Raw genomic sequence first — 14,718 nt, forward strand, 5'->3', positions numbered from 1 at the left:
ATTGCCATCATTGTGGAGGGTATCTTTCCCCACCTCCTTGCAAGTATTTCTGTTTTCTTTTTTAATAGGCATTCTGATTAGGCAGACATGAACTTCAACATAGATTTGATTTGCATTTCCTTGATTACTAACGGTGTTGAATATTTTCATGTATTCCTTAGACACCTACATCAGTTTTGGGGAACTATCTAGTCAATTCACTTGCCTATTTATTGATTAGATTATTTGTTCTTAGGGTGTTTCATTTTTTGTCTATATATTCTAGATATTAGGATTTCTTCTGTTACTCAAAAGGCAGGAGTTTAGGCTTATTTTACTTAATCTTAACAAAAGATGCCTGTGAGCTTCAAATTATTTAAATGATGATTGATTTAAAAATGAGAAGGATGTGGCTCACAGAATAGAGTGTCTGTCAACATGTACAAGTTCTGAACGCAGAGTACAGTGTCTACAAAAAAAGAGATTCTATTATTTTAGAACAATAAAAGCTAATAAGCTACATTTTCTCAAAATATGTAATTCTAAATATTTCACTATTCTTCGTGGTAAAACTATTGCAAATTTTAGCACAAAATAATAATTTTAGGTTCTATTTTTTCCTTGGTAATCATTCAAGCCAGCAAAACTGAAGAAAATACAAGTTTGGCTAGGTGCTGATGTCTCATGTCTGTATTCCTATCTACTCAGGAGGCTGGGACATGAAGATTGCAGTTCAAAGCCAGCCTGTGCAGGAAACTCCATGAAGCTTATCTACAAATAACCACCAGAAAACTAGAAGTTGTGCTGTGGCTCGAGTGCTAGAGTGCTTTCCTTGAGCTGAATAGCTAAGGGACTGCCCCTCGGCCCAGAGTTCAAGCCCCACGACTGACAAAAAACAACAAAAAAACAACTTTGTATAAAGAGTAGAATCTCCAAGTTTTTATTCAAGTTTTTTAATTCTTGTGGCAAATGTTTTCATTGGATAGAAAGTGGACAGATTATATGTCATTGTGATAAACTTGCTACTATGTGGTTGCTTTTCTCCCATTTATAATTTCATCCATCTAACATTGTTGAAGATGAAAAATCCATCAAGGACAAGACATACTATTTGGAAAAACTGTTAAGTTGAAATGACTATTACTTTCTAGTTTGGCAAAGAAGCTGTGATTTTCCTTCCCTCCCCAGGATTTGAACAATGAAAAAAAAATTGTCTTGGTTTTTCCAAAAAGTGAGGAATACAGCTCATATTCAAATAATTAGAAGATAATGAAATGAATGTTTAGGATACATAATATGCTTAATTTTGAACCTTCCTCTCAAGAAACTTCCAAGAAACTTAGCACACATTGGTTAGATATTGATATCAAAGAGCCCACTGCAGGTACTTCATACCTATAATTGTCTACTCAGAAGGATGAGATCTGGGATTGAGATTGGTGCCAGCATGGATGAAGTCCCCTGCTGTTAGATCATATGTCTCTTCCTCCCATCCTCAATGTGAAGTTGTCTCCCCAGATTACCATCTTTCTGATTCATTGATATTATCATTGGGATTTCTGGTTTTCTCCTTCAGCATGAAATTTGCATGGAGAAGGCCATTTATAGCTGCATTCACATGTTTCTCCAGTTGCCTACGGCTTAGTAGCTTTGTGTAGAGATGAGCCTTAGTGCTTAGTACTCTTGTATAGAGGTGAGCCTGCTCTGCTCATGTAATATCAGAATTCAGTCAGGAAAACTCATCAAGCTGTGGTCTTGTAGTTAATAGTCATTTCTTCTAATTATTTTTTTCCTCCTTGTGTATCTAAGTCCACATAAGGGTGAGATCAGTGGCTGACACCTATCCGTTGTGATGGAAAAAGAGGTTGTGACATCATAGAAGTTATTGTGAAGCTGCAGGATGACCCCACCATGAAAGCACCCAAAATGGCAGGTTCCCACATTCACGAATACATTAAACAAACCGTCATTCACTCTCTGCTAGGTTTAGACTCAGCGTTTCCCTTTCCTATTTAAATTAAAGAAAAATTCAAGACATGCCTTTTTTGATTTGTCATTGAATTATTGATATGTCCCTCCAAACAAAAGAAGTAAGAATGCCATTTAATGGAATGTAAATGTAAGGCATGGAAAAAAACAACATAAAAGTTCCTAGGGAAAACATCAAAAGTGGCAGCTGCTACAAAAGTTGGTTCTTAAAACCAACTGGTGTCTCACACCAGTAATCCTAGTATAATATAAGTTAATGAAAGTTTTCTTTTTGTGCCAGTCCAAGGGTTTGAACTTGAGACCTGGGCTCTGAGTTTTTTGCTCAAGTCTAGCAATTTACTACTTCAGTAATATCTTCACTTCTAGTACATTTGGTAGTGTAGTGGAGATAAGAATTTCCAAGATTTTTCTGCCTGTGCTGGCTTCAAACTGTGATCCTCGATGTCAGCCTCCTGAGTAAGATAACAGGCATGAGCCACCAGCTAAACGTTACTTTTGTGAGATATAAAAATTTACTTATGTAAGATATAAAAAGCAATATAAACAAATGAAACATTAGAACAAAACTGGAACAAGTTATATAGAAGACATAAAAAGACCAACACCAAAGCCCCAAGTTAAAGCCTAAGGACCACCACAAAAGAAATAAAGAAGTGTAGAAGAAAAGTAATAGACAGTGACAGAGTTTTAAATTAATCAATCACAGGTGGCTTACACATGTTATATTAACTACATAGGGGATTAAAGTCAGAAAATACCATTTAAAAGGCAAGCCCAAGCAGGGAAACCCATTGGCCATTTTTCTGTGTGTGCCAGTCATGAGAGTTGAATTTGTTCTACTTTATTCAAGGCTGGAGTTCTATCAATCTCAGCTTTTTGGTGGGATCACTACCAGCTAACTGGAGATAAAGAGAATCATGGAATTTCCTTTGCAGGCTGGCTTCAAAACTGTGATCCTCAGATTTCAGCTTCCTGAGGTATTCTGTGCATTGCATGAGACTCTTATCTCCAATGAACCACCAAAAAAATAAAGAAAAGAACAAAAAAAAACAGCTGGAGGTTGAGCTGTGGCTCCAATGGCAGAAATGAGACTGATTTCTGGGACAGCACCCACATCTTGAGATAAGCTTCAGGACCAGTACAAACAAGAATAAAATAAATAAATGAAAAGAAAGGTAGAAGAAGAAAAGGGAGAGCAAATTTCAGAGGATAAAATAAAAACTGAGGTAGCTTACACTTGTTATTAAAGTTACTCAAGGGTCACACATCTGAGACTCAGTGTTCAAGGCCAGCCAAGGCAGGTGAGTCCATGGACTCATCTCTAATTAGTCAACTACAGTTTTTTAAAAAATCCACAAATTGTGCTGTGGCTCACGTATTAGCATGCTAGTATTAAAAATGTACTGGGACGGGGCTGGGAAGTTGCCTCAGTAGTAGAGTGCTGCCTTGCATGCATGAGGCCCTGGGTTCAATTCCTCAGCAAAAAATAAGAAAAAAAGCCAGAAGTGGCACTGTGGAACAAGTGGTAGGGCTCTAGCCTCAAGCTGAAGAGTTGAGAGACAGTGCCCAAGCCCAGAGTTCAGGCCCCATGACCGGCAAAAACAAAAAGTACTGGGACAATACCCAGGCTCTGATTTATAGCCCTAAGCCCAGCATACATATAGAAATAAAAAATAGAAATTAAAAAATGTATTGGAAAATCCAATTAAATTTTCCAAATGAGCCATGAGTTTTTGTTTCATGTGTGTAATCCTAGAAACTAAGATAGATGAAATCTGAGGATTATGGTGTCTCATCATCAAATCACCAACAAAACAAACAAACAAGAAAAGAGAAGTGAGGCTGTGATTGGAGTTGTAAGGCACCAGCCTTGAGTGAGAAAGCTACAAAACAGTGCCCTGAGTGCCTCAGAGATCCAGCCTCTGGATCACAAAAAAAAAGATAAGAAAAATAGAACCCAGGGCTGGTGACTCATGCCTGTAATTCTAGAACCTCAGGAGGCAGAAATATGGGGATCCAGTGTAAAGACCAAACTTAGCAAGAAAGCCCAGAAGACAGTTCTTTGTGGCACATCCTAGGGCTGGAACTGTACTACTCCCAGATTTGTGGCAGTTAATTGGAGGTAAGGATCTTAGACTTTCTGCTCAGCGTGGCTTTGAACCATGATGGTCAGACTTCAGCCTCCTGAAACAGGCCAAGCCTTGCATGAGTTCTAGCTCCAGGACCATCACCCACAAAACAATGAAATGAATAAATGTAAAGAAGGGTAGAAGAAGAACCAATAACCGAGGCTTCAATGAGCCAATCAGCCAATCATTGGTGGCTCATAACTGTAATTCTAGTTACTCAGGAGGCTAAAATATGAGGATAATATTTAAAGACCAGACCAATTAGGAAAGTCCATAAGACACGTGTGTGTGTGTGTGTGTGTGTGTGTGTGTGTGTGTGTGTGTGTGTCTGTATGTCTGTGTGAGAGTCCTGTTGCTTGAACTTGTACTGTTTTTCTCAAGGCTCTATTATTCTCAGCTTTTTAGTTGTTATAATTGGAGATATCATGGACTTTCCTGCCCAGGCTGGTACAAATGTTGATCCTCAGATTTCAGCCTCATGAATGTGGACTGGCTCTACTCATTTCTAATTAACCACCAAAACAGAAAAAAAAAAAAAAAAAACCCTGGAATTGAGCTGTGGTCAACTGGCAGAACTGGGCAATAGTATCTGGTACAGCACTCAGACCCTGAGTTCAAGCTGCAGGACAAACACAGAAGAAATAAAAGAAAAGGAGGATAGAAGTACAAAACCTCTATCAGTGATAGAGGTTGAAATGAATCAAACATTGGTTGCTCACACATGTTATACGAGGTACTCAGGAGGATGAAATCTAAGGATCACAGTTCATGACCAGCCAAGGCAGGAGAGTCCATGAGACCCATGAGACTCATCTATCTAATTTGCCACCAAAAATAAGCTACAAGCTGTACTTTGGCTCATGCGGTTGAGTGGTAGTCTTAAACAGTAAGCTTGGAACAGCACCTAAGCACTAAGTTGAAATCCTAGACACATATTTCAAAAAACAAAAAAAAAAAACACAAACTAAAAATGATGGGAAAAGAGAAAGCCAGTTTCAAAATGAGCATTGGTTTTGGTTCATATGTGTATTCCTAGCTATTCAAGGTTCAAAGCTAGACTGGGCAAGAAAGTACATGAGACTCTTATACCCAACTACCCAGTGTAGATATCATTGTAGTTGTAAAACATTGTATTTGTTGAAAAAGCTAAAAAAAAAAAATTGTTTATTGATCCAGGGATCAATTCCTGGTGCTAAAAAAATGTAGGAGAAGAGAAGAAAGGCCAATTGTAAATTGAAACATAAGCCTGGTGCTTGTTGATCGTGGGGGCAGAAATCTGAGGATCAACTTTCTTTTTTTCTTTTTCTTTTTTTTTTTGGGTCCAGACGTGGGGCCTGACCTCTGGGCCTGGGCACTGTCCCTTAGCTCTTCAGCTCAAGGCTAGTGCTCTACCACTTGAGCCACAGCGCCACTTCTGGCTTTTTTCTTTTTGCTTATGTGGTGCTGAGGAATTGAACCCAGGGCTTCATGCATGCAAGGCAAGCGCTCTACCTCTGAGCCATCTTCCCAACCCCTGAGGATCAACTTTCAAGGCCAGGTCAAGAAGCAAAATCCAGGAAACTTTGGGTGTATGTGTGTGTGTGTGTGTGTATGTTTGTTTGTGTGTGTGTGTGTTTGTATTTGTGATGTGTGTGTTTGTGTACCATACTTTGCTAGTACCCTAGCATTATCAGATTTTGGGTGGTGAATTGGAGATAAGAGTGTCATCGATTTTCTGCCCAGGCTAGCTTTGAAACGTGGTCCTCAGATTTCAGCCACCTAATTCATCTGGAATTTGAGCTATGACTTAAGTGGCAGAACTGGGAAAATATTTTCTGGGACTCCACCTAAACCCTGAGTTGAAGCCCCAGGACATGCACAGAAGAAATAAAGAAGAGTAGAAGTAACCAAGGAAGAGTGAGTGACAAAGGCTTAAATGAATCAAGCATTGGTGGTTCATACATGTTCTACTAGCTATACAAGTGGCTAAAATCTGAGGATGATGGTTTATGTCCAGCCCTGGCAGGAGAGTTCATGAAAATCTTGTCTGTAATTAATCACCCTCCCCAAAAAAGGGACAAAAAGTTATAGTGTGTCTCATGTAATAGAGGATAGCCTTGAATAAAAACTTCTGGGACAGAATATGAGCCCCAATTTGTAGACCCAGTAACAACACACACATGCAAAAAAAGAGTAAACAACAGTAGATAGTGGAAAGCACATATTAAAGTTTTAAAATGACACAAGGGTTGTTGGTCCTGTGTATAATCCTAACTCCACAAGAGGCTGACATCTGAGGATTGTGATATCAAGTCAGCCTGGGCATAAACGTGCTTGAGATGCTTATCCAAGCTACCTAGCACAAAGCCCTGAGCTGAAGCTGAGGTGATAAAGTAGCAGCCTTTGTTTAAAAAGCTAAGAAATAGTCCCCAGAGCCAGAGGTCAAGCTGTAGGACCACTAAAAATTACAAATAAAAACAATAAATAAAAAGGACAGTGGAAGAAGAGAGACTGAAATCTGAGGATCAGAGTTCAAAGCTAACACAAGCAAGAAAATCCATGAGACTTTGTGTGTGTGCATCTCGGTGCCATCCTGCAGCTTGTGTGTGCCATCCTTGAACTTGTGCTGGTTTGTTCAAGGATAGAGTTCTACCACTCCCAACTATTCAGTGGTTAATTGGAGGTCATAGTCTCATGGACTTTCCTTCCCAGGCTAGCTTGATTTATGCTAGGCTTTGTCTCAGACTCTTATCTCCAATTAATTGTCAAAAATAAAAGAAAAAAAAACCTGGGAATTGAGTTATGGCTCAAGTGGCAGAATTGGGCAATCAGTTTCTAGGACAGCAACCAAGCACTGAGTTCAAGCCCCAGGACAATCACAGAAGAATTAAAGGAGGGTAGAAGTGCAGAAGGAAGATCCAATGACAGAGTTCAATGACAGATCCAATGACATTGGTAGCTCACTGATGTTCTATCAGCTACTCAGGAGAATGAAAGCCTAGGATCACAGTTGAAGGCTAGCCCAGGTAGGAGAATCCCTGAGATTCTTATGTCTCACTTGTCACCAAAAATATGCCACTAGCTGTGCTCTAGCACATGTGGTAGAGTGCTAGTCTTAAACAGAAAGCTCTGGGACAGCACACAGACCCTGGTGCTGATGCCCTAGCACAGACACTTACAAAGAAAAGAAAAAAAAGCACAAATTATAAAAGATGGGAGAATGAGAAAATTATAGTTTCAAAATGAGTCATGAGTTATTGGTTTATGTGTGTATTCCTAGCTACTCAGAAAGATGAAATATGAGGATCACCGCTAAAAGCCAGCCTGGGCAGGAAAGTGATTGAAATTCTTTTCTCCCACTACCCAGTAAAAGCTGGAAATGAAGGTGTGATAGTAGTTGTAAAGTACTGAAATTTCATGAAAAAAAAAACTGGGAAATAGTTCCCTGGTCCATAATTCAGCCCAAAGTCGACCAAAAACAAAACTGAAAGAAGAGGAGAAATGACCATTTGAGATTTGAAAATAAGCCTGGGGCTGGTGGTTCCTGCTTATTATTTTAGCTATTCATGGAGCTGAAGTCTGAAGATACATTTTAAGACCAGTCCAAACAGGAAAGTCCATGGGGCTTTTTTACTGTGTGCCTAGGGCTTGAATTTGAGTATTTAGTTGATGCAAATAGTCTCATGGACTTTCCTATCCAGGATAGCTTCAACTTCAATCCTCAGATTTCTGCCTCCTGTGTCTTGCTGGGCTTTACATGATACTCTTATCTCCAATTAACCACCAAAAGGAAGAAAAATAAAACCTGGTGATTGAGCTGTGGCTTCAATGGCAGAAATGAGAAAATAATTTCTGGGACAGCACCCAGATCTTGATATTAACTTCAGGACCAACATACACACAAACAATAAAATAAATAATTGCAGAAAAGTTAGGAGAATAAATGACCAATTCCAGAGCTTAAAATGAGCCAAGCATAGGTGGCACACATCTGTGATGGTAGCCACACGGGAGGCTCAAATCTGAGGATCACAGTTGAAAGCCAGCCCCGGTAGGAGAATTCATTGACTCAAATCTAAGTAGCTACTTAAAACAAAACAAAAACTAATAGCCACAAGTTATGCTGTGGTTCATGTCTTAGTGTGCTAGTCTTGAATAAAAACTTCTGGGACTGCAACTGGGCTGATTTTTAGACCCAGGACCAGCATACACAAGAAAATAAAAATACAAATAGAAAGGTGTAAGAATGGCTGGGAATGTGGCTTAGTGACAGAGTGCTTGCCTACCATGTTTTAATCCCTGGATTTGTATCCTCAGTACCTCATAAATAAAAAAGGCTAGCAGTGGCACAGTGGCTCAAGTAGTAGAGTTCTTACCTTGAGTAACAGAAGTTCAAGGACAGTGCCCAAGGCCTGAGTTCAAGCCCCAGGATTAGGAAAACGAACCCCCCCCCCCCCCCGTGAGAAAATCCAATTAAATTTTAAAAATGATCCATGTAAGAATATTTGGTCGATATGTGTAATCCTACTGACTCATAAGAATGAAATCTGAAGGTTGTTGTTCATAGCCAGCCTGGACAGGGAAGTGCATAAGTCTCCAACTAACCAGCAAAAAACGCCAGAAATAAAGCTGTGGTTGTAGTTGTAAAGCACCAGCCTTGAAAGAATAACTTATTGAAACAGTGCCCTGGCTCAGAGATTCAGCCTCAGGATCACAATAAGAAAATTAAATGCTTGGAAGTAGAGAACCAAAAACTGTTGGCTCATGTCTGTAATTCTAGAAATGCAGGAGACTGAAATATAAGATCCTGTGTAAAGGCAAACCCAATCAAGAAATTACAGTAAACTGTTTTGTGTGTGGTGGCCACACTGGGGATAAGTTTTTGTTGATTGAAGGGAGATAAGAGCTTCATGGACTTTCCTGCTCAGGCTGCTTTCAAACCATGATGGACAGATTTCAGGCTTCTGAATTAGGCCAGGCCTTGCATGAGTTCGAGCTCCAGCACCAACACACACAAAAGGAGTGAAATAAATGAAAAGAAGGGTAGAAGAAGAAGAAAGACCAAGTAACAGAGGTTTTGATGAGACAATCATTGGTGGCTCATGTCTGTAATTCTATATACTCAGGCTGACATATGAGGGTACTCTTTAAAGCGCAGCTCAGGTATAGGTGTTCATAAGATACGTGTGTGTGTGTGTGTGTGTGTGTGTGTGTGTGTGTGTGTGTGTGTGTGTGGGTTTGCCAGTCCTGGTGCTTGAACTTGCACTATTTTGCTCAATGATCTACAACTCTCAGACTTTAGTGGTTACTTGGAGATAGGAGTGTCATGAACTCTCCTAAATTTTCAGCCTCCTGAAATTGGCCTAGCTCTATATGATTCTTTTCTCTCCAATTAATCTCCCCTCAAAAGCCAAATGTTATGGTTGGTCCCATGTATGCCATGAGACAACATCTGAGCTTCAATTTCTACTCCCAGGACAAGCAAAAATGGAAAAAGAAAAAGAAAAAAAGGTGGAAGCAAGCACATATTAAAGTTTTAAAATGACCCAAATGTTGATGGCCATGTGTGTAATCCTTACTACACAAGAGGCTGACAACTGAGCATTGAAGAGTCAAGTCAGCTTAGGAAGGAACGTGCTTGACATTCTTATCTCTAGCCACATGGCACAAAGCCTTGAGCTGTGGATGAGGTGGTAAAGCACCAGCCTTGAGTTTAAAAGCTAACATATAGGCCTTAGAGTCAGAGGTCAAGCTACAGGACCAATAAAATTTTCAAAGGAGAGAGGATGAAGAGAGGCTGAAATCTGAGAGCATGGGTCAAAGCTGGCCCATGCAAGAAAGTCCATGAAGCTTTCTCTGTATGTGCATTTGTGTGCTATCTTGTGGCTTGAACTTATGTTGTTTTGTTCAAGGACAGAGCTCTACCACTCTCAGGTTTTCATTGATTAATTGGAGCTAAGAGTCTCATGGGCTTTCCTGCCCTGGTTGGCTTTGAACCATGATCCTCAGAATTCAGCCCACTGATTCATGCTGGGCTTTGCATAAAACTTATCTCCTATTAACTACCAAGAAGTAAAAAAAACAAAAACCTGGAGTTGAGCTGTGACCAAAGATGCAAACTGGGCAATCACTTTCTAGTACAGCACCCAGGGCTTTAGGTCAAGCACGAAGACAAAACAAGTATAGCCACAAATTATAGTTTGGCCCATGTGGTAAGCTACTAGTCTTGAAATAAATCTCTGGCATTGTATCAGGCCCTGATTTGTAGTCCCAGGACTAGAACATATACAACAATAAAAGCAAGGAAAATTTTAAAAATAAAAGTGAATAAAACATATTAATATTTTTAATTGATCAATGGGTTTGTGGTTCATATGTATAATCAGAGCACCTCAGGAAGCTGAAATCTGAGGATCATGGTTTGAAGCCAGACTACCCAGAAAAGTACATTTGAAACTTATGTCCAATAAACCAAAAAAATCTAGAAGTGGAGCTGTAGTTGAAGTTGTAAAACATCATCCTTGAGTCAGAAAGCTAAGAAACAGAAGGGCACTGCTGGTTCTAGCCTGTAATCCTACTACACAGGAGGCTGAGATATGAAGATCATGGGTCAAAGCCAGCCTGGTCAGGAAAGTTCATGAGACTCTTATCTGCAATTAAACACCAGAAAACCTGAAGTGACTCTGTGGGTAAACTGGTAGAGCATTTGCCTTAAGCTGAAGAGCACAAAGACAGCACCCAAGCTGAGAGTTCAATCCCTACCTCCCTTCAAAATAACTAAGAAACAGCAATGTGGCCCAAAGATCAAGTCTACTGGACAAAATTTAAAAAAGTATTGAGGTTGAAGGCAAGAAAGTGATGGTTAAAAATAGTAAAATAAGCTGGGTACCAGTGGCACACGCCTGTAATCCTAGCTACTCAGGAGGTTGATATTTGAGGAACAGTTCCAAGCCACCCCGGGCAGGAAAGTCCATGAGACTCTTAACTCCAATAAACCACCAGAAAACTGGAAGTGGTTCTATGGCTCAAGCGGTAGAGTGCTTGCCTTGAGCTGAAGTGCGCTGGGACAGCACCTAAGCCCAGAGTTTAAGCCCCATGAACGACCAAAAAAAATTAATATAAGTCAGCAGTTGGTTCCTAACTACCCAGGAGGCTGAAATCTAAGGGCTGTAGTTCAAAGCCAGCCCAAGCAAGAAAGTCCATGAGACTTGTTTGTGTAATTACCAGTATTAGGGCTTGAACTTGCCCTGTTTTACTCAAGGCTAGAGTTCTACTACCCACCGCTTTTTGGTGATTAATTGGAGATAAGAATCTCAGACTTTGCTGCTCAGACTGACTTCAAACCAAGATCCTCAGATTTCATCCTCCTTAGTTGTGCTGGGCTTTGCATGAGACTTTTCAAAAGAATGAATCTGGAAGTTGATCTGTGGTTCAATTGGCAGAACTGAGAAAAATCTCTGAGAGAGTGGCCACTCCCTATATGCAGAAAAAAAAATGCTAAAAGCTTTCAAAAATAAATAAAAGTAGTTGTAATATAGAAAAAATAAAAAAAAGTTTAATATGATATAAAGAAAAGCTATGTTTTTTTTAATGTGGCAAATGAGAACATAGTACAAAGTTTCAAAATGACACTGAGAGTAAGGGAAAAAGGAAAATTTTTAAAAATCATGTAAATATTAAATACAAGCTGACATGACCAAAATATAATGTGATCAAAAGCTTATCTCTCTCTTATCTCTCACTTGTAATTGCTTACAAATAATTATCCCTCCAGTTTCAGCAGATACCACAGTGATTTAGACATGACCTCTCTATGAAGCCTTAACTGTGTAAGGATCTTCCTGCTTTAGCCTCTTGAGTTAATACTGCAAGCATTGCTCTCATTTTAATATATGAGGTTTCCTTTAAAACTCAGAATTAATATTCAAATAATGGATTTTCTGTAATGAATGACTAAACATCAGAGATCCACCAGAGATCCTCTGAGGAATACAATCAAAACAGTAGAAAAGCACCTACCACTCAAGGTAGGTAACAGAAGGAAGATTTAGCGTTTTTTTTGGATGTGCTGGGGGTTGAACGTAGGGCTTCATGCTTGCTAGGCAGGTATAAAATTCAGTGACATTAATTATATCCACACTGCTTTGTAACCATTACCTCTATTTGTGAACTATCTTTTCGATACTGATGGAATCCACACAATCATTGAGTAATAATCACCCCAATGACCTGCCCCAGAAATTGTAATCTTCCAGTTTCTCTTATGAAATGGTTTAGTCAATATGTTTCACATAAATAGTAGATTATTTTTGGTGTCCATCCATGATAGACATATATTAAATTGCAGCTTTTCTGTGGATGTCATAATCCATTTATGCATACCTCATATTTTATAAACCTGTTCATCTGATAGACACTCTAGGTATTTCCAACTTCTGACTATTGTAAATGTTGCTGTTATCATTGGCATATGAGCTATTAGTTTTTTCTTTTCAGTTCTTTTGGTTATGCAATGAGCAATGGGATTGCTGGGTAATGTGGTCATGCTATGTTTTGTTAGAAGAATGTGTCAAATTCTACCATAATTGTTATATCACTTTTCATTACCACAGAAATGTAAAAATGGTCAATACAATACACAAGAGTATTTCAAATCTTCCACAGCTGTGCCCTAAAGGATCATTTTTCTTACTTTTTACTTGTTTTTATTTAGGTCATGCAGGCCTGGAACTGTGAAGCATTGTCTAGAGCTGAAGTGAGAACAATACCAAATGCCACTTACCTAGCCTCCAAAAAAATTTAATCTGGTAGTCATTTTTTTCTAGAGATAAATTTTAGTGATTATTTGCATTTTTTACTCTTTTAAAATAAGATTTTGAATTTTAAAATGACTTATATAAATGTAACATCTCTGTGTACCTTCTTTTTAATAAGAAGAAAAATTATATTTACAAAAAATATAAAAGGACAAAATAAGCTTCCCAGCAGGAAAATACATTACAATCACAGTCTGATTCTGACCCAAGCAAAATAATACAATAAGAACTCATCTAAAGTAAAATGAAGTACAGGGGCTGGGGACAGGGGTCAAAGGGTAGAGCACTTGCTTGCCCAGCACCAGCCTCTGAATCAAAACCACAGTACTGCCAAGGGATAAAATAAAGTATTAAACTTAAGGAAACATGCAAATAATAGTATGAGGGATAACATAGATGTACACACCTGTAATCCCAACACTTGGGATACTAGGCAGGAGAATTATGAAGTTAAGATCAGACTTGGCTATATAATGAGACTGCAAAGAATAAAATAAATCAAACTATATTTTTAAAGACTAGGGTGTATTTCAAGTGTAATTCAAGTAGTTTTGAATGTGCAAGGAACTGATACAATGCACAAAAATTACATGCTTTGATAACTACAACGTTCAGTTACACTGCAGTATAAGGTGCCCCTTGGCTGGAATCTCTCCTGAGGTAACCTAAGGCAGTTGATGCATCTGTCTTCTTGGCTGGACTGAGGGTGTTGCTGGGCAAAATGTTTTGATCTCCATTCTTGAATCCCACTTACAACTCTTTTTTAGTAGACCACCTACAAATCTCTCCCATCTCAATAACAGGGTCTTCTGTGTTTCAAGTGAAGTTATCTTTGATATCTCTTAGGGCTCTCCTCCCCTTTGTCTGGAACTGCTCTGTTCTTAGGCCCACATTCAATAGCTTGTTCTGAGAAGAGTGGTAGTTATTTTGCTAGCCTCCTCTATCCACTGCCATTTCCTCCTCAAATTAGTCTTTGGTGTCAGTATGAGTCTGCTCAGAGGGTAGAGCCAGTCTGGGCTGGCTTTGAACCGTGATCCTCAGATCTCAGCCTCCTGAATAGCTAGGTGTGAGCCACTGGCACCCAGCCATCATTTCTTTTTTCCAGGAAAATTTAGGGGGATTGAATAGCACAGCAGCACATATATTTGATAGCAACTGCCCCAGGGTGAACCAGATGCTCAGACCAAACCGCTGACCTTGTTATTACCTTTGGTATCCAACAAGATGTTGTTGGACTTAAGGTCTTGGTGTGTGATTCTATTCTAGTGTGGGTAGTGAACAGCACTTATAATTTGTGTGAAGAGCCTCTTGGTTTCATCCTCATATAGGTTGCAGAATTTTCAGATCCAACCCAGGTGGTATCCTCTACTGACCAGTTCCATGATGAAATACACATACTCTTCCTTCTCCATCACCTGGTACAACCTCATGATGTGTTTGTGCCATACCGTCTTAAAAATGTCCACCTCATTCTTTAACTGATGACTGGAGAACTCTCCTTTCAGGAGTATTTTAACTGCCACTGCCATGTGTGTGAGGTGAGGATGGGCCAGCCTCACTTGTCCATTAGTACCATGGTCAATGAGCTCTTTCATCTGGTATTGTTTGATGATCTCCTCCTTCAAAGATCTGGAGGATGATTCTTTGTATTCTTCCATGCTTCTGCTATGGTGGCAGGCAGCAAGTCTACCTAAAATTAACTGAATAAAATAATGAAAAACCCAGAAAAAGTAAAAATAAATACTAAAATCCAAATAACAACTCACCCCCCAGCCAAAAATATCATGGATTTAGCTTTGAGACAGTCCAGTGGGTCACCAATCAAG

This window comes from Dipodomys spectabilis, unplaced genomic scaffold, assembly GCF_019054845.1.
Source record: "Dipodomys spectabilis isolate Male_0828 unplaced genomic scaffold, ASM1905484v1 ptg000192l, whole genome shotgun sequence".
Lineage (NCBI taxonomy): Eukaryota > Metazoa > Chordata > Mammalia > Rodentia > Heteromyidae > Dipodomys > Dipodomys spectabilis.